Below are 19,491 nucleotides of genomic sequence, written 5' to 3' on the forward strand. Positions count from 1 at the left end.
CCAAACCCTCGGACAGAGACAAACACCTACAGGATCTCTATCAAGCATTCTGACAACTACAATCCCCACCTGCGGAAGTGAAGAAACAGATTGACAGAGCCAGAAGAGTACCCAGAAGTCACCTACTACAGGACAGGCCCAACAAAGAAAATAACAGAACGCAACTAGCCGTCACCTTCAGCCCCCAACTAAAACCTCTCCAACGCATCATCAAGGATCTACAACCTATCCTGAACGACGGCCCATCACTCTCACAGATCTTGCGAGACAGGCCAGCCCTTGCTTACAGACAGCCCCCCAACCTGAAGCAAATACTCACCAGCAACCACACACCACACAACAGAACCACTAACCCAGGAACCTATCCTTGCAACAAAGCCCGTTGCCAACTCTGTCCACATATCTATTCAGGGGACACCATCATAGAGCCTAATAACATCAGCCACACTATATCAGAGGCTCGTTCACCTGCACATCCACCAATGTGATATATGCCATCATGTGCCAGCAATGTCCCTCTGCCATGTACATTGGTCAAACTGGACAGTCTCTACGTAAAATAATCAATGGACACAAATCAGACTTTAAGAATTATAACAGTCAAAAACCAGTTGGAGAACACTTCAATCTCTCTGGTTACTCGATTACAGACCTAAAAGTTGCAATTCTACAACTAAAAAACTTCAGAAACAGACTCCAACCAGAGACTGCTGAATTGGAATTAATTTGCAAACTGGATACAATAAACTGATGCTTGAATAGAGGCTGGGAGTGGATGGGTCATTTCACAAAGTAAAACTATTTCCCCATGTTTATTCCTCCCCACACCCACCCCCCACTGTTCCTCAGACTTTCTTGTCAACTGCTAGAAATGGCCCACCTTGATTATCACTACAAAAGGTCCCCCCATTCTCCGGCTGGTAATAGCTCACCTTAAGTGATCACTCTCGTTACCGTGTGTATGGTAACACCCATTGTTTCATGTTCTCTCTGTCTATAAATCTCCCCACTGTATTTTCCACTGAATGCATCCAGTGAAGTGAGCTGTAGCTCACGAAAGCTTATGCTCAAAGAAATTTGCTAGTCTCTAAGGTGCCAGAAGTACTCCTTTTCTTCAAGTGAGATGGTAATTCATTCATTCCCTGGGTTACTTCCTGGCCATTTGTGTTGCTTTAGTGCCATTGAGAAAACTGTTCTCAAAATCTCTGGGTCCCCTTGCCCTACGCTGTGGTTATGAAAGCTTCTTCTCAGCTCCTTTTACTTTCCTGCTTTCCAGTTACGGTAAATAAACCATTAACACAATTCTTCTTGTTTCTTCCACATTCATGTCCTAGTTCCAGTTGTCTGGGGCAGAGTCATGAGATGTGTTTGTGACACTCTACACCTTGAGGGAGTGTGCTATGCTGATAATTAGCACACTGGATCTTTTCAGGGGAAAAGGCAATACGCCGCATTTCTTGAATATACAACTCTTAGCATACGCATTTAATCACACACACACACACACACGTCCTGCAGATGGTCTAACAGTTACCAGTTTGCTGTAGCTCTTGTCAATCTAATGGCCAGTTAGATTGAACACAAGCGAGGAGCTGGGCTCCGTCGGTCGCGATCCCATGCTCCGAGGCTTTGCAGGACTGAACCCAGAGTCTGATGGCAAAACACCCCACTTTTAGACTTGTAAATTTCCACTTTCGTCGATGGATTTTGCAATGTCATTCTGTAATCGTTAGTCCTTAAGTGGGGTTAATCTCCGGGTTTTCCGCTATTATCATTTGATGGTTTTGTTGGCTTCCCATCCTTAGCTCTTCTTTGTTGTCTTGCATTCAGGGTACCTGCCTCGCCTTTGAGGTCATCAATGCTGCTAACATGTTTAGCGTCGGATACAATGGATGTTTTCTGATTGTCTCCTGCTGTTTCCAAGTCTCTCACGTCTTCTTGACCTTCTGGACATTTGCGATGGCTTTCCACCTTTATTTTGAACTATGCACACATTTCTCACTCACACCAAACAATTTCAGGGAGACTTTCAGACAGGATAACATTTTAGAAAGGATGATATGGTTTCTAAAGGGATTACAAAAGAACCTTAGGCAACTTAGTTTGCAATGCAGAGAAGAAACACAACTTAATTTGTAATGCAGAGAAGAAACAACACCTTGGAGCAAATACCGTAATGAAACCTTATCCTGAAACAAAAGGTGACCAGGACTGTTCTGGTCTATTCCTGCCTGAAATCAGCTTCAACCATCAGAATCTGGCTGATGCCTCTTTACCAATGGCCCACGAGGCCGTTCCTTCCTTCTCTCAGAAAGGGTGGCGGGCAGAATATGGTCAAATCCTATCATACATCAATCCATTTAATACATGATTATCCCTTATCTTTCATTATGCAAAATGCAAACATCGAATCATACTCCTCTAAGTGCCGTGTAACCCCCATATTCCTCAGCTTGGATTTAATTGTGATGTTACACGTAAACCAGGCCATGCAAGGGATCAGGGGAAAGGTGAGGAGCTGCCAAAAGTCACTCTTCTCTCTGTCTAGATCTGTGTCTCCTCAATGCCTATGAAATGAGAAGAATTGGACGGTTTTCACTGAAACATGCTGTAAGTTGTGGAATCAGCCCAAAATGAGCTTCCCTAGAGGTACCAGCAAGGAAGATCAGCAACCCCCGGGTGGGGTGTGATACAACCCATCAATAGCCATTGCCCAGCAAAGATGCTCCCATTCAATGATTCACCTGCATGAGGCCACAGCAAGGGAATTGCGCCACCTTGCTGGGAGATTGAGCAATGCCCCGACCCCACCCCAGACATGCCTGGACTGGGGTTTCCCAAGTACATGGACTGAGGGTACAAAAACCAATCCCAAACCCAGGGGCCCATGCTTGGCCTTTCTCCTTCCCCCACCTACACTGCAAGCAAGAAAGACACTGAAGACTTGCGACTCCAACTGAGGGGACTGGCCCAGATTCCAAGGGAGAAATCTGGGTGCTAGGGACTGCAAAATCCAGGAGGGGGAGAAAAACGGCTTCATCTCATTGTTGCTCAGTCTAGGAGGGTTGAGAGTTCAGACTGTGCACTTAGGTGTTTATTTCCTTTGGTAACTTACTTGGATTTTTTGCCTTTCACTTCATACCACTTAAAATCTCTATTTTGTAGCCAATAAACGTGTTGGCCTGTTTAACTTGACCAGTGAGTTTCCCTGAAGTGGATGGTAAATTCCTCAGTTATCAAAGGCTGGCATAGAGCCACTTTCCACTGCTGAAGTGGGGAAGCAATTCATACGATAGAGAGCCTACTCCTGAGATACAGGGCTGGGAGCTGGAGGGATCCGGCTGGTGCCTCCCTGTGTGACTCAGGAGTGGCTCGGGGAGCATTCATACGATCAAGCTGGGTGATAACAGCACCTGGCGGGGGTGCTGCTGGTCACTAGCAGGGCATTGGGAGAGACAGCCCAGGCTGGAGACGGTTCCGGGGGCACAGCGGTCCCTTAGGTCCCAGGCTGCACCTCAGGGGGATCCCATCACAGGGTCCCCCTCCAGCACCCACAGGCAATAGCGAGCCTCGAGGAGCAGCGTTTGGGCTTTGCTGAGAGGTGTCACTTTCCAGTCTGTGCTCTGTCTCTTGTCCTGGACACACCCCTGTCAATCAGGAATTGCTCAGCTGTGCTCTGCAGAGAGCTGACTGGTGACACAGGGTGCAGCCCAGGACGGGACGGAGGTGTGGCAATGCTGAGCGTCACAGGCCATGGGTTTAGACAGCTAGAAAATCACAGGAACAACACGGATCCACCAAGCGGAGTTAGGTGCCGAAACTCCCCGTGCAGTGCATGGGCCACACAGGCACCGTACAATACAACACACGAAAAACAGCTCACAGGGCAGGGAGCCAGCCAAGCCCTTGAGGGAGAGACTGACGAGGGGGAGGTGTCCTAGCCCGACCCTTCTCTCACAGCACTCACCTGGGCTGTGTCCAGCTGCCGAGCGTAGCTCGGGGCGTGAGTACCAACCTCAGGGCAGAGTGTTACACACCAGGGCACACACCCCATGGGGACGGGGAGCTCGATAGTTTGCTTTCACCCACCAACTCCCCAGGCACGGCAACAGCCTGAAGAGGGAGTCCCAGACACTCCGCTTGGGCCCTCTGCTCTGTCCTGCCACCGAGGCAAGCCTGCCTTTGGGCTCGATCTGTGGCTCAGGGAGGCCTGAGCAGGACCTGGTGCTGCCAGCATCACTCCCCACTGTCTGCAAGGGAGGAAGGATTGAACCAGGGTCCCCATGTTTCAGGTCAGTGTGTGAAGCACGGTGCTGTAGTGGGGCTCTCTCCAGCGCTCCTCTCGAAGTTGGTTCCCTGAGGCTAAATAATAAAAGAGCTCGGGCCAGGGGGATTGGATCACCGGGGTTTCCTATTTCCGACCTCTCCGGTGGGTTCCTGCTCCACTGGACAGTGTCATCCAAATAACATTGTTAGAAATCAATCATGAAATGATGTGGAATGACAGCAAGCCAGAGGGTTTCAGGACAGGGAGACCAATTCAGGCAATCAGAAGAGCAGATAGGACACATTTTGAGCTCCTATGAGGCTCCAAGCAGACACGTTATAGAGACGGAAACTAGCCAGGAATTCTTGGAAACTGGGTTAACACTTATCAAAGTATCCGTTTGCTTTATGATGAGGGGGTTTGGGGGTGGGTGTAAACTATTTCCCTGAATCAAGTTTCCACTGGCAGCTCAGTCCACCATGTCAGCGAGAGAAGAGCTGTGGTTCCTGGGCATTGGGCCCCCCGGGGCCTTTAACACCACAGCCCTGGGGAGGGTGTGCTGAGAGGGACCATCCAGTGAGGAACAGAAGTCCTTTGACCATCCACCACACCCTCTTTTGGAACGGCTGCTGATGTGTCCCCCCATCTGGGGTAACTGTTATCCCCTCTGCCACCTTCTATCTGGGGCTTTTCTCTTCTGCGCCTATCTGGCAGGGCAGCCCCCTGTCTGACCCCCTGATCCACTCCCAGTTTTGTCCCTCTGCCCAGCCCTCCCCTCCAGTTTCCCCCCTTCACGGGGATTTTCCCTGCCTTTGGTTGCAGGGAGCTGATGCTGGTGGTGAGTGAGGGCAGCAACTTGCAGATGTCACTGAGCAGGTGATAAGAACAGAAGAGCAAAGAACAGCCAGACGGGGTCAGACCAAAGGTCCATCTAGCCCAGTGTCCGTCTGCCGACAGTGGCCAATACCAGGTGCCCCAGAGGGAATGAACAGACAGGAATCATGCTGGGATCTATCCCTTGTCGCCCCTTCCCCAGCTTCTGACAAACAGAGGTTAGGGACACCATCCTGCCCATCCTGGCTAATCGCCATTGATGGACCGAGCCACCAGGAATCTCTCTAGTTCCCTGTCGAGCCTTTTGACCCCAGGACCCTGCTCAGGAACGTAGAAAGTTCTAATAAAGAAGCAGCTTCTGATACCGGGGAGCTCCTCTTCCTCCTCACCTCCCGTGGGGATGAGCAGGCCCCCCAGCTGTCTCTCTGCCCCGGCCCCTATACCTCATCACCCCTTCAGCCTCCCTCCAAATGTTCCCTTCCCCCTATCACCTCTTCAGCCCCCCTTCTGCCTCCCCCAACTGCCCCGGTCCCCTTCCCCTCATCGCCCCCCTCAGCCTTCCCCCCCTCCCAGGCTCCTCCCCAGCTGCCCTTTCAGTCTTCCTCCCCTACAACCAACTGCCCTCCTTCAGCCTTACCCCCAAACCTCTCATCTAGCTGCCCCACATTCCCCCTTTAGCTTCCCTCCCCTGCAACTGCCCCTTCACCCCCTCACCTACTCCCCTCCCTCTGCCTCTCCCCAAATTCCCAGCTCCACCACGCTGAAGTTCCCTTCCCCACAACCATCAACTTCCTTCCCATGGGGAACAGGAAATGCTTTTGAAAAAACCTTTTGTAAAGTAAAAAGTAAAGCAATCCAAGCAAGCCCCTCCCTTGCTTTGTGCTGGACGCCCAGCTGGGGGTTTCTGTGTGTTCGGCTGAGGAGGGGTTGTTCTGAGCACACTCCCTTCAGGGAAGGGGTGGAGTTGGCCAAAGGGGCACCTTGAATCCTTAGCAGAGAATTCCTTTCTCCACGATGTTAGCTGACTGTTGCTGTTACATGTCACCTGACGAATGCAGCATTTGAAACAATCTGACGGTAAATCCCTTGCCCTCTCAGTTGCTGGAGTTCTCACACCCTCTGCTCTTTGGAGCTCACCACAGGACACGGTGTCTTATTTCCAGAGCATCTTGGAGATTAGATGGAGGAACCTGTACCCCAAACCCCTCATCCTCAACCCCACCCCAGAGCCCGCACCCCCAGCCGGACCCCTCACACTCTTGCACCCCAACCCTCTGCCCTAGCCCTGAACCCCTCATCCCTGGCCCCACCCAACAGCCCACACCCCAACCCTCTGCCCCACCTGAGCCCCCTCCCACACGCCAAACCCTTCAGCCTACCACACACCGTCCATGTCCAGAATGAATTTTGGATTGAGCAGCAATGTACAGGGGAGGGGTCACCCCTCATTTCCATACTGGTGCACAGAACAACATTCATTCCACACTGTTACCCCCAAATCTCTGTCAGGAATAATAAGGAGATGACATATACAACAGGTCCGACTCCTACCAGCATCTATCAACTGGGAGCATTAGAAATCGCTGTGCCTCCCACCCATGTTGCACTGAAATAAAGGATAGAAAGAATATAACCTTAAACAGAAAGAAGATTTATTAAGGGATAGATACAACTGGGGGAAGATTCACTGTGGGGAACACTACAAATACCTCCCCATAGATTCCAGCAAGAGGCATAAAGCCCAGACCCTTAAACTGTCCTTTGGTTAAACTAATAAATGCCCAAAAAATAATGACTCTCTCTCTCCAAGCTGCAGAAGGAGGACCCCGACAACGGATGGTCCGTCTCAGGATCTCTGGAGCATCGGAGGATCTGGCTCTCTGCTGCCGAAGCAGGAGATCAACAGATCTGGGCCGACAGAAAAGCCTGCACTGGGGCCTTTGGTAGATGACAGGAGTCAGGTAAGTACCAGAGTCCTTGACAGATGTTAGTAGCCGGAGTCTTGATCCGATGCCGCGCAAAGAACCTGGCCATGGCTGCCTCCGTGCTGGACAGCTCCTGGGTCACCCCCGACCCTCCCTCGTACGCTCGCCGTGGCGCACATTCCTGAGGCACACGCCGACGGGCCCTGCCCCACCGGGCCCAGCCAGTTCTCTGCCCCTCCGGTTCCGTCACGGACACAGAGTTTTGGCGGGAAAATGACAGGAAGAAAGGGTACCAAGATGGAGTTCAAACCCTTCCAATCATGTGCGCCATCTTGAATTTCTAAACTCCATTCTTACTTGCAGCAACATTCATCACAGAATATGACCATGTACCAAAATCACCTTCCATATCCCCTCCTTGACAGGTGTGAACATTTTAACAAACATCTGGCATTATTGTTACATTAATACCATTGAACATTGAACCCATAATGAAGTTATGCAGGTTGACACATTACAAAAGGCATCACAGCCGAATTTTAGCTTTAAATTTCTTTTTGCACACACATACACAGATATAATTACTAGAGATATGACCATAACCACCTGTCTGATCAGTATTACTCCAATTGGATGGAGTGGAATTTCCCAAGCCTTTTTATCTTTACCTGATCGAGCTGTAAAACGATCTTCCCACCAGCTGGATGATTTGGTTTCATCACCGATTCTTTTTAACACCTTTCTGATTTGACCCACAGAATGATGTAACGTGAGGAAAGTGTGAGCTCCATGCTGTTGAAGCTGTTTTAGGTGGTCAACCTCTCCTTATGGTGCATTAAATGTTTCAGTGCTTGGAGGTCTGCTCCGATATGAATAGGTGGAAGATGGTCATATGTAGTGTAAGATGCTATTATGCTCCTCACTTCCACATCTGACAGATTCATGTCTGTAGCGCAGCCCCTCACAGAAAAAACTGCACGTAAACATCTATTATCTCCTGCATCGTGTTCAATATGATAAAAACCATTAATGAACATGGTTACATAAAGTTCTTATACACAAACAATGACTATCAATAACCACTATCGCTGAATTTTGAAAATGCATAGGATGGTGAAGCCGGTAGTTACATTTCCCTTTGATAAAGAAAAGAACCAGAAAACAACCCTATAATCATGTAAAGCTAGGCTTCTGTCTTTTTTCTCTGCTTATCTCTCCTTTCCCTGTGTTTATGGGTAGAAAGCATTTGAACTATGTGTAACCTGTACTCCCCGTTTGGGGAAAGAATTCCTTATACAGATGGGGCTCCATGTTCATACCTCAGGACTCAGACCAACAGGGGTTGACCGGTTTGAACTGGAAGAGATATCACAAAGTATGGTGAACCAAGCTATAAAAGCTCTACCTTGTTCTTTGTTCTGGGCTTCGCCATATTCCTCTGTGTAGGAATTGGTGAGCCCTTCAGCTGTCGTACTTGCTAGCATTAAAGTGCCTCATTTTATCTAAGAGTCCTGACTCTGTGGTTGTTTGGCTAATACAGAAGTCCAGGGAAGGCTACCCTCCCAACCCTAGATGGAGGGAAACCCCTTTTCCCTAACACCTTCATGGGGATCTAAACAAAGATGGGTCTCCTCCCATACCCCAGTGGTACAGGTAAAACCCACTTTCGCTTCCTCCACACAAGCTTGTAAATGTAAGGAATAATATTGCTCTCCTCTTACATGCACCCATTTGGTATTTTCCGCAGGAAGCATTAGGGAATTGTTTACAAACATTCCCAAAGTAATCAGGGGGTGAATTATTTCCTCTATGGCATCCCTTAAAGGAAGTATGGATGCCACAATAGTCTCATTAGCATGCTCATAGGTGAAATTCACCATTTTCCACCATTGCTGTTTTTCTTTCGCGAATTTGGTGGCATGAGACCAGAAAACGTGCTGAATTTCCTGCGGCCCGTTCCCATTCTCACCAGCCCTGGTTACGGCCTTTGCAATATTGAGAAGCAGCTGCTGCGCTTGGACACATGCAAGGGCTTCTGTCAGACCAGGCTCCAGTGTCTCCCGTGCTCCTGTCACCTGCAGGTGATCCATTTCCTGCACTTCTAACCACGCTGGTCACGTGTTAGCAATACGACAACCTAATTCACCCAAATCATTCAATGCTGCAGAGAGGGGATTGGCTAGTGAGGAGATATCATGTCCCACTTCACCTATACGTCATGCCAGGAACTGCTGATCCACCGTATTTAGCACTCCTAGTCCAGTCCCCACCCCTCCTAGGACCTTAGCAGCTAGATCTCTCTTAGTTCTGTGGGGAGATGGTGGTTGCAAGTCCTTACCTTGCACCCATGCCATCCACCCCATTAGCAAAGGGGTTAAATACCGGGCACATTCTGCATGCATAGGGATAACAGAAACTTGAACGTTTAAAACCAATTTTTTTCATACAAAGTGAGGGTTTATCATCAAAGTGCAAGATACATCCCTTTTTACTACAAGTAGTCCCACGAAACTAATGTATGGCACAGGGGCTACAAAAATTCTAAATCATAGAATCATAGAATTTCAGGGTTGGAAGGGACCTCAGGAGGTCATCTAGTCCAACCCTCTGCTCAAAGCAGGACCAATCACCAACTAAATCATCCCAGCCAGGGCTTTGTCAAGCCTGACCTTAAAAACTTCTAAGGAAGGGGATTCCACCATCTCCCTAGGTAACGCATTCCAGTGTTTCACCACCCTCCTCGTGAAAAAGTTTTTTTTTCCTAATATCCAACCTAAACCTCCCCCACTGCAACTTGAAACCATTACTCCTTCTTCTGTCATCTGCTACCGCTGAGAACAGTCTAGATCCATCCTCTTTGGAACCCCTTTCAGGTAGTTGAAAGCAGCTATCAAATCCCCCCTCATTCTTCTCTTCCGCAGACTAAACAATCCCAGTTCCCTCAGCCTCTCCTCATAAGTCATGTGCTCCAGTCTGCTAATCATTTTTGTTGTCTCCGCTGGACTCTCTCCAATTTTTCCACATCCTTCTTGTAGTGTGGGGCCCCAAACTGGACACAGTACTCCAGATGAGGCCTCACCAACGTCGAATAGCGGGGAATGATCACATCCCTCGATCTGCTGGCAATGCCCCTACTTATACATCCCAAAATGCAATTGGCCTTCTTGGCAACAAGGGCACACTGTTGACTCAGATCCAGCTTTTCGTCCACTGTAACCCCTAGGTCCTTTTCTGCAGAAATGCTGCTGAGCCATTCGGTCACTAGTCTGTAGCGGTGCATGGGGTTCTACCGTCTTAAGTGCAGGACTCTGCACTTGTCCTTGTTGAGCCTCATCAGATTTCTTTTGGACCAATCCTCTAATTTGTCTAGGGCCCTCTGTATCCTATCCCTACCCTCCAGCGTATCCACCTCTCCTCCCAGTTTAGTGTCATCTGCAAACTTGCTGAGGGTGCAATCCACACCATCCTCCAGATCATTAATGAAGATATTGAACAAAACCGGCCCCAGGACCGACCCTTGGGGCACTCCGCTTGATACCGGCTGCCAACTGGACATGGAGCCATTGATCACTACCCGTTGAGCCCGACGATCTAGCCAATTTTCTATGCACCTTATCATCCATTCATCCAGCCCATACTTCTTTAACTTGCTGGCAAGAATACTGTGGGAGACCATGTCAAAAGCTTTGCTAAAGTCAAGAAACAACGCGTCCACTGCTTTCGCCGCATCCACAGAGCCAGTTATCTTGTCACAGAAGGCAATTAGATTAGTGAGGCATGACTTGCCCTTGGTGAATCCATGCTGACTGTTCCTGATCACTTTCCTCTCCTCTGAGTGCTTCAGAATTGATTCCTTGAGGACCTGCTCCACGATTTTTCCAGGGACTGAGGTGAGGCTGACTGGCCTGTAGTTTCCAGGATCCTCCTCCTTCCCTTTTTTAAAGATGGGCACTACATTAGCCTTTTTCCAGTTGTCCGGGACTTCCCCCGATCGCCAGAAGTTTTCAAAGATAATGGCCAATGGCTCTGCAATCACATCTGCCAGCTCCTTTAGCACTCTCGGATGCAGCGCATCCAGCCCCATGGACTTGTGCACGTCCAGCTTTTCTAAATAGTCCCTGTCATAAATATAAAGGGAAGGGTAAACCCCTTTGAAATCCCTCCTGGCCAGGGGAAAGCTCCTCTCACCTGTAAAGGGTTAAGAAGCTAAAGGTAACCTCGCTGGCACCTGACCAAAATGACCAATGAGGGGACAAGATACTTTCAAAAGCTGGGAGGAGGGAGAGAAACAAAGGGTCTGGGTCTGTCTGCATGCTGCTTTTGCCAGGGACAGAACAGGAATGGAGTCTTAGAACTTTTAGTAAGTAATCTAGCTAGGTATGTGTTAGATTATGATTTCTTTAAATGGCTGAGAAAAGAATTGTGCTGAATAGAATAACTATTTCTTTCTGTGTATCTTTTTTGTAACTTAAGGTTTTGCCTAGAGGGGTTCTCTATGTTTTTAATCTAATTACCCTGTAAGATATCTACCATCCTGATTTTACAGGGGGGATTTCTTTATTTCTATTTACTTCTATTTTCTATTAAAAGTTTTCTTGTAAAAAACTGAATGCTTTTTCATTGTTCTCAGATCCAAGGGTTTGGGTCTGTGGTCACCTATGCAAATTGGTGAGGCTTTTTATCCAACATTTCCCGGGAAAGGGGGGGTGCAAGTGTTGGGAGGATTGTTCATTGTTCTTAAGATCCAAGGGTCTGGGTCTGTAGTCACCTAGGCAAATTGGTGAGGCTTTTTACCAAACCTTGTCCAGGAAGTGGGGTGCAGGGTTTTGGGAAGTATTTTGGGGGGAAAGACGCGTCCAAACAGCTCTTCCCCAGTAACCAGTATTAGTTTGGTGGTGGTAGCGGCCATTCCAAGGACCACGGGTGGAATACTTCGTACCTTGGGGAAGTTTTGACCTAAGCTGGTAAAGATAAGCTTAGGAGGTTTTTCATGCAGGTCCCCACATCTGTACCCTAGAGTTCAGAGTGGGGGAGGAACCTTGACAGTCCCGAACCACTTCTTTCTCCACAGAGGGCTGGTCACCTCCTCCCCATGCTATGCTGCCTAGAGCAGTAGTCTGGGAGCTGACCTTGTTCATGAAGACAGAGGCAAGAAAAGCATTGAGTACATTAGATTTTTCCACATTCTCTCTCACTAGGTTGCCTCCCTCATTCAGTAAGGGGCCCACACGCTCCTTGACTTTCTTCTTGTTGCTAACATACCTGAAGAAACCGTTCTTGTTACTCTTCACATCTCTTGCTAGCTGCAACTCCAGGTGTGATTTGGCCTTCCTGATTTCACTCCTGCATCCCCGAGCAATATTTTTATACTCTTCTCTGGTCCTTTGTCCAATCTTCCACTTCTTGTAAGCTTCTTTTTTGTACATAGATCAGCAAGGATTTCACTGCTAAGCCAAGCTGGTCGCCTGCCATATTTACTATTCTTTCTACACATCAGGATGGTTTGTCCCTGTAACCTCAATAAGGATTCTTCATAATACAGCCAGCTCTCCTGGACTCCTTTCCCCCTCATGTTTTTCTCCCAGGGGATCCTGCCCATCAGTTCCCGGAGGGAGTCAAAGTCTGCTTTTCTGAAGTCCAGGGTCCGTATTCTGCTGCTTTCCTTACTTCCCTGTGTCAGGATCCTGAACTCGACCATCTCATGGTCACTGCCTCCCAGGTTCCCATCCACTTTTGCTTCCCCTACTAATTCTTCCTGGTTTGTGAGCAGCAGGTCAAGAAGAGCTCTGCCCCTAGTTGGCTCCTCTAGCACTTGCACCAGGAAATTGTCCCCTACACTTTCCGAAAACTTCCTGGATTGTCTGTGCACCGCTGTATTGCTCTCCCAGCAGATATCAGGATGATTGAAGTCTCCCATGAGAACCAGGGCCTGCGATCTAGTAACTTCCATGAGTTGCCGGAAGAAAGCCTCGTCCACCTCATCCCCCTGGTCCGGTGGTCTATAGCAGACTCCCACCACGACATCACCCTTGTTGCTCACACTTCTAAACTTAATCCAGAGACTCTCAGGTTTTTCTGCAGTTTCATACCGGAGCTCTGAGCAGTCATATTGCTCCCTTACATATAGTGCTACTCCCCCACCTTTTCTGCCCTGCCTGTCCTTCCTGAACAGTTTATATCCATCCATGACAGTACTCCAGTCATGTGAGTTATCCCAACAAGTCTCTGTTGTTCCAATCACCTCATAATTCCTTGACTGTGCCAGGACTTCCAGTTCTCCCTGCTTGTTTCCCAGGCTTCTTGCATTTGTGTATAGGCACTTCAGATAACTCGCTGATCGTCCCTCTTTCTCAGTATGAGGCAGGAGCCCTGCCCTCTCGCGCGCTCCTGCTTCCTCCCGGTATCCCACTTCCCCACTTACCTTAGGGCTTTGGTCTCCTTCCCACAGTGAACCTAGTTTAAAGCCCTCCTCACTAGGTTAGCCAGCCTGCTTGCAAAGATGCTCTTCCCTCTCTTCGTTAGTGAAGCCCATCTCTGCCTAGCACTCCTCCTTCTTGGAACACCATCCCATGGTCAAAGAATCCAAAGCCTTCTCTCCGACACCACCTGTGTAGCCATTCGTTGACTTCCACGATTCGACGGTCCCTACCCAGGCCTTTTCCTTCCATGGGGAGGATGGACGAGAACACCACTTGCACCTCAAACTCCTTTATCCTTCTCTCCCCCTGAGGAGAGAGTCCCCGACCACCACCACCCGCCTCCTTCTCTTGGGAGTGGTGGTCGTGGAACCCCCAACCCTAGGACAGTGCATCTCATGCCTTCCAATCGGTGGAGTCTCCTTCTCTTCCCTTCCCTCAGATGTATCCTCTAGTCCACTCTCCGCATTAGTACCTGTGGAGAGAACATGAAAATGGTTCCTTACCTGTATCTGCGTTGCTCGTACATGGACGCTCCCCTTTCTTCTTCTGGAGGTCACATGCTGCCAAATTTCTTCACCATCCTCCTGTCCCCGCTGCGCAGCCTGCTCTGAATCTTCAGAACATTGTGTCCGTAGAAGCATATCCTGACGTCTGTCCAGGAAATCTTCAGTTTCTCTTATGCAATGCAGGGTCGATACCTGTTGCTCCAGATCTTGAACCTTCTCTTCCAATATGGAGACCAGCTTGCACTTTCTACAGACAAAGTCGTTTCTGTCCTGTGGAAGAAAGTCAGACATGGCACATCCAGTGCAGGTCACAACAGCTGAACACCCCCCATCCATATTGCCTTCCTTCTACGACCTTCCTCAGGAGTTGTAGTAACTACTCAGAGAATCCGGCAAGATGTAAGCCTCAGTGGGCTTTCCCCAGGCAAACTCCCAGGCAAACTCCCTCTGTTAGCCTCTCTGTTGTTCACTGCTCAACTGGTTCGCAGCTGACTGGCATTTTAGAACAGTCAGGCCCACTCAAGGCTCACCTGGAACAAAGCACTCCCAATTCACACTTTTCAAACAACCAGTCAAGCACACGGTCAAACTGTCAAACTGTCCCCACAACAGACACTCAGATACTCACCAACACAGCCTCCTTAATGCAGCCCCTAGCGTACCTCCTCTCAGGCAGATCCCAGGCAAACTCCCTCTGTAAGCCTCTCTGCTGTTCACTAAGCCAAAAGGACCTTTCAATTCCCAGTATCATTTACAGAAACATTTAGTTTTAACGAAGTGTGACATACTGCTCCAAAATTTCTAGGGTGTTCTTCCATTTCACAAAATGTTGATTTTACAACCTCCTTAGGAGCCTTATTGCAAAGAGCAGTACATTTTTGACATTTTAGTTCAGTATGATCCATTTGATGACTAGGGAGGAAGACCTTTACCTTTATTGAGGATACATTAGTGGGGGCAATACCCATGGTGATGGATATATTAAATGGACCTGATATATTAAATCACACCCAAACCTACTTAAAGCTTGTTCTAAAAGGACTCTAGCGGTGGTATTTGCAGTGCAGTTCTCTGTGGGACAGGCCTCTCTCCATTTGGTGAATGGCTCTATAAGCACTAAGCAGTATGGATTTTTTCGGCCTGTCCTTGGCAATGGACCTACAAAATCTGTTTGCACTCTTGTCCAAGAGCCATTGATAGGCTGGTGAAGTAATGGTCCCTTTTAGATCCTTGAATCTGGGTTACACGTGGCACTGCGAAGACAGTTGTATGTCCAGGATTCTACTTCCCTTGACCATTGAAGGCCACCATCCTAAGGTGAGTAGCAGCTTTAAGGTTTTCTCCATTCCATAATGACCTTGCTCGTGGGCTAATTTAATTAACTCTTGGCAGAGATAGGATGGAATTACTAACACAGGGATGCCTTCGATGCCTTCTGGTTGGTTTTCTTTTCTTGCCAGAATTAATCCTGTCTTATCTGTGGAGATGGTAAATCCTTTGCACCACTGCTTACTCAACAGCTCCATCACACTGGTATCCTTCTGCTGAAGTTGTCTTAAATCCTGATGTTGCAGGGTTTCAGTGGGATGGACAGTGTTTACAACATCTATTGGTACATTCCATTCAGCTTCTATACCCAATAAAGCAGCCTGTTTCGCCAATTTATCCATAGCTCTATTCAGGATGGAGATCTCTGACCGATTTTTCCTGTGAGCCTTGACCTTGAATAGAAAAGTTTTTCCTTGCCTTCCTTCTGCCAGCTTCCAAGCATACAGTAAATATGAAGCATGAGCTATTGGCCGTTGATCTGCCGAACACATGTTTCTCTCCCGCCAAACTGCCATCCAATCGATGAATGCCCTCAGGACCCAGTTGCAGTCTGTACACACTGAGGGACACTGTGATGTCCTTCTGTGGATCTGCTGATCTTAAAGCAGCTATCACTGCTGCGATTTCAGCCGCTTGCGCTGAGTGGTGGTGGATGGTGCCTTGCACTATCTTCCCTGAAGAAGCCTGCATAGCTGCAAAACCAGCAAGAGGGGATGCACTATGATGGGAACTGGATCCATCTACCACCCAAATTTCCTGAGAGTTTTCTTTAGCGTCCTCATATTTAGCTTCAAGGAGAAATGGAGTCTTAAATGCTGGTGCATGCATATCAGGTAATGGACATTCATGAGCTTCTTCCGCAGACATTAAAGCATCGGGTACAGCAGCCAAGTGTTGAAACTTTTGCACTTCTATCTCCCTATTTAAAAGGGTTAAAGTCCACGCTGCCAGTCTTGGATTGCTGACCTTCCCTGAATTCGCCTTTCCTGACAAGATGTACTGTACAGCAGTGTGTGCTGTTTTGAGCATTATAGGAGGCAGATCTATATAAATCAATGCTCGCTTCTGCAATTTTTTCTTGGGAACCGTCTTGCTTGCCAAATACCATCCCTACAATAGCTGCGATTTCCGTTGTGCTTCATCTCCCTGGAAAGCCCCTTCTTTCCAAGGCTTTTGAGATTTCCCAAAAACAGACACTGCATATTCCAAACGATTTTTATTAGACTGCCAGGACCATCCTTCTAGGTTGAAAACTTCTCCATCTAACCACGGATAAAATAGACAGCAATTATGTCAAAGCCGAATAGCCCACTGTCCTATACTTGTGGGGACGATTTGCCTGTGGTCAGTAATTCACAAGACCCCACAGTTGCCTCCTTTTGGAACCCAACAGTGCTCGGTGATGACAATGGACAGTTGTCCTAGAGGCGGACAGTTAGGGCCTTACTCTCCACCTCTGCCTTAGATTAAGGGACTGGCCAGGTCCACTTAACCCAGGACTTGCTGCAGGCTGCTTGGATCTGCTTCCCAAGCTACTGACGTCAGCAGAATCCTACACTGCAGGGAGCCTCGGCCTGTCGGCCTCTAGCTCACTCCACATAAACGACAACCAAGTGGGGATACAGCACCTGTCTGAACAGGCAGTGACCCGGGGAACCCGTCCCACCCACCGGTCGATGCCCTCACCGGCATTGTTCCAGACCCTTCCCTCCCCGAGTCTACGGACTGTTAGCTGGAATCTATGTAACCGAAGAACCCCAATCAGAGAGCTAAATCTCTGAGGTGTCCTGCCGCGGTCACCAATAGATGTAACCCCAAAATCTCTGTCAGGAATAATAAGGAGGTGACATTTTCAACAGGTCCGACTCCTACCAGCATCGATCAACTGGGAGCATTAGAAATCTCTGTGCCTCCCACCCATGTTGCACTGAAATAAAGGATAGAAAGAATATAACCTTAAACAGAAAGAAGATTTATTAAGGGATAGGTAAAACTGGGGGAAGATTCACAATGGGGAACACTACAAATACCTCCCCATATCTCTGCTCCTTGAGGTCTTCAAATCCTGATTTCAGGACTTCAATGGCTCGGACATAGGTAAGAGGTTTTGCACAGGAGTGAGATTCTGTGGTTTCCTTTGTACAGGAGGTCAGACTAGATGATCATGATGGTCCCTTCTGACCTCAATATCTATGAATCTATGAATTAAAAACAGGGAGATTATAGCAGGTCCTGCTGAAAGGTGAACTGTCAGGCTGGAGGGAGCTTAAAAGTGGAGTTCCTTAGGGATCAAGGATCTACAACCCATTCTGAAGGACAATCCCTCAATCTCACAGATCTTGGGAGACAGGCCAGTCCTCGCTGACAGACAGCCCCCCAACCTGAAGCAAATACTCACTAGCAACCACACAAGAAAAACACTTACCCAGGAACCTATCCTTGCAACAAACCCATTGCCAACTCTGTCCACATATCTAGTCTAGGGACACCATCCTCGGACCTAATCACATCAGCAACACCATCAAATGTGCCCAAATACATTTGTTAGTCTCTAAGGTGCCAGAACTACTCCTCGTTTTCTTTTGGTTTTTTGCTGATACAGACTAACACGGCTCCCACTCTGAACTAAATGATTGCATCTCTCCCCAAAATCGATCTAGAAGCACAAAGAACACCCTGGAGACCAGGCCTTTAAACGTTAGGAAACATCAGAGTTAAGGTGACGTGTACATACTTCGCGCAGTGCTGTTGTGCATGTGTGTTATGATACAGACTCACAAGTGTGGCCTTGGGGTCAATTCCCTGCCCCCCACAACATCAATTTCCTCCAGACTCCCAAGGGAAGTGGTGCTTCCTCCGTCCCTTGATGAGATGCCTTTCTGGAGTCTGCTTTGGTCCAAAACTCGCGACTGCACCATACAGGAGGCCTGTGATGTGTAGGGGGGCCAGATGAGATGATCTAAGAGTCTCTTCTGGCCTTCAAGTCTCCAAATCTCTGCAAAACCGAGTGCGGCACATTGAGTATCCTCTGATGGTTCCACGTGTGGCCTGCGTGAACCCTTGCATGACCACTGAGTGTGTGGGGGTGACCCAGGGGGAGCATCTCAAACACGCATAGGAGCCGGCTCGGGGCAGGACATGAGCCCTGCAGGGCAGGGGTGGGGGTGGCAGTGACATCCCAAGGGCCTTTTGCAGCACTCAGCTGATTGGTGAAAGGAGGTTGGGAGGCGGTGACCTCACAGAGAGTCCACGACAACGGCCAGGGAGGACAGGCTGCAGGGCAGGGGGATCTCAGAGACCCCCGGGGCTTTGCTGCAGGGAGTCTCCTTCTTGAGGTGTCTCCTTGAGGACTGAGAGAGAATTCAGGGTCATGTATGTCTGATATCTGCTGGGAGAGCAATACAGTGGTGCACAGACAATCCAGGAAGTTTTTGGAAAGCGTAGGGGACAATTTCCTGGTGCAAGTGCTGGAGGAACCAACTAAGGGCTGAGCTCTTCTTGACCTGCTGCTCACAAACTGGGAAGAATTAGTAGGGAAGCAAAAGTGGATGGGAACCTGGGAGGCAGTGACCATGAGATGGTCAAGTTCAGGATCCTGACACAAGGAAGAAAGGAGAGCAGCAGAATGCGGACCCTGGACTTCAGAAAAGCAGACTTTGACTCCCTCTGGGAACTGATGGGCAGGATCCCCTGGGAGAATAACATGAGGGGGAAAGGAGTCCAGGAGAGCTGGCTGTATTTTAAAGAATCCTTATTGAGGTTACAGGGACAAACCATCCCGATGTGTAGAAAGAATAGTAAATATGGCAGGCGACCAGCTTGGCTTAACAGTGAAATCCTTGCTGATCTTAAAGACAAAAAAGAGGCTTACAAGAAGTGGAAGATTGGACAAATGACCAGGGATGAGTATATAAATATTGCTCGGGCATGTAGGAATGAAATCAGGAAGGCTAAATCACACCTGGAGTTGCAGCTAGCGAGGAATGTCAAGAGTACCAAGAAGGGTTTCTTCAGGTATGTTAGCAACAAGAAGAAAGTCAAGGAAAGTGTGGGCCCCTTAATGAATGAGGGAGGCAACCTAGTGACAGAGGATGTGGAAAAAGCTAATGTACTCAATGCTTTTTTTGCCTCTGTCTTCACGAACAAGGTCAGATCCCAGACTACTGCACTGGGCAGCACAGCATCGGGAGTAGGTGGCCAGCCCTCTGTGA

This window comes from Eretmochelys imbricata, chromosome 4 (assembly GCF_965152235.1).
Source record: "Eretmochelys imbricata isolate rEreImb1 chromosome 4, rEreImb1.hap1, whole genome shotgun sequence".
Taxonomy (NCBI): Eukaryota; Metazoa; Chordata; order Testudines; family Cheloniidae; genus Eretmochelys; species Eretmochelys imbricata.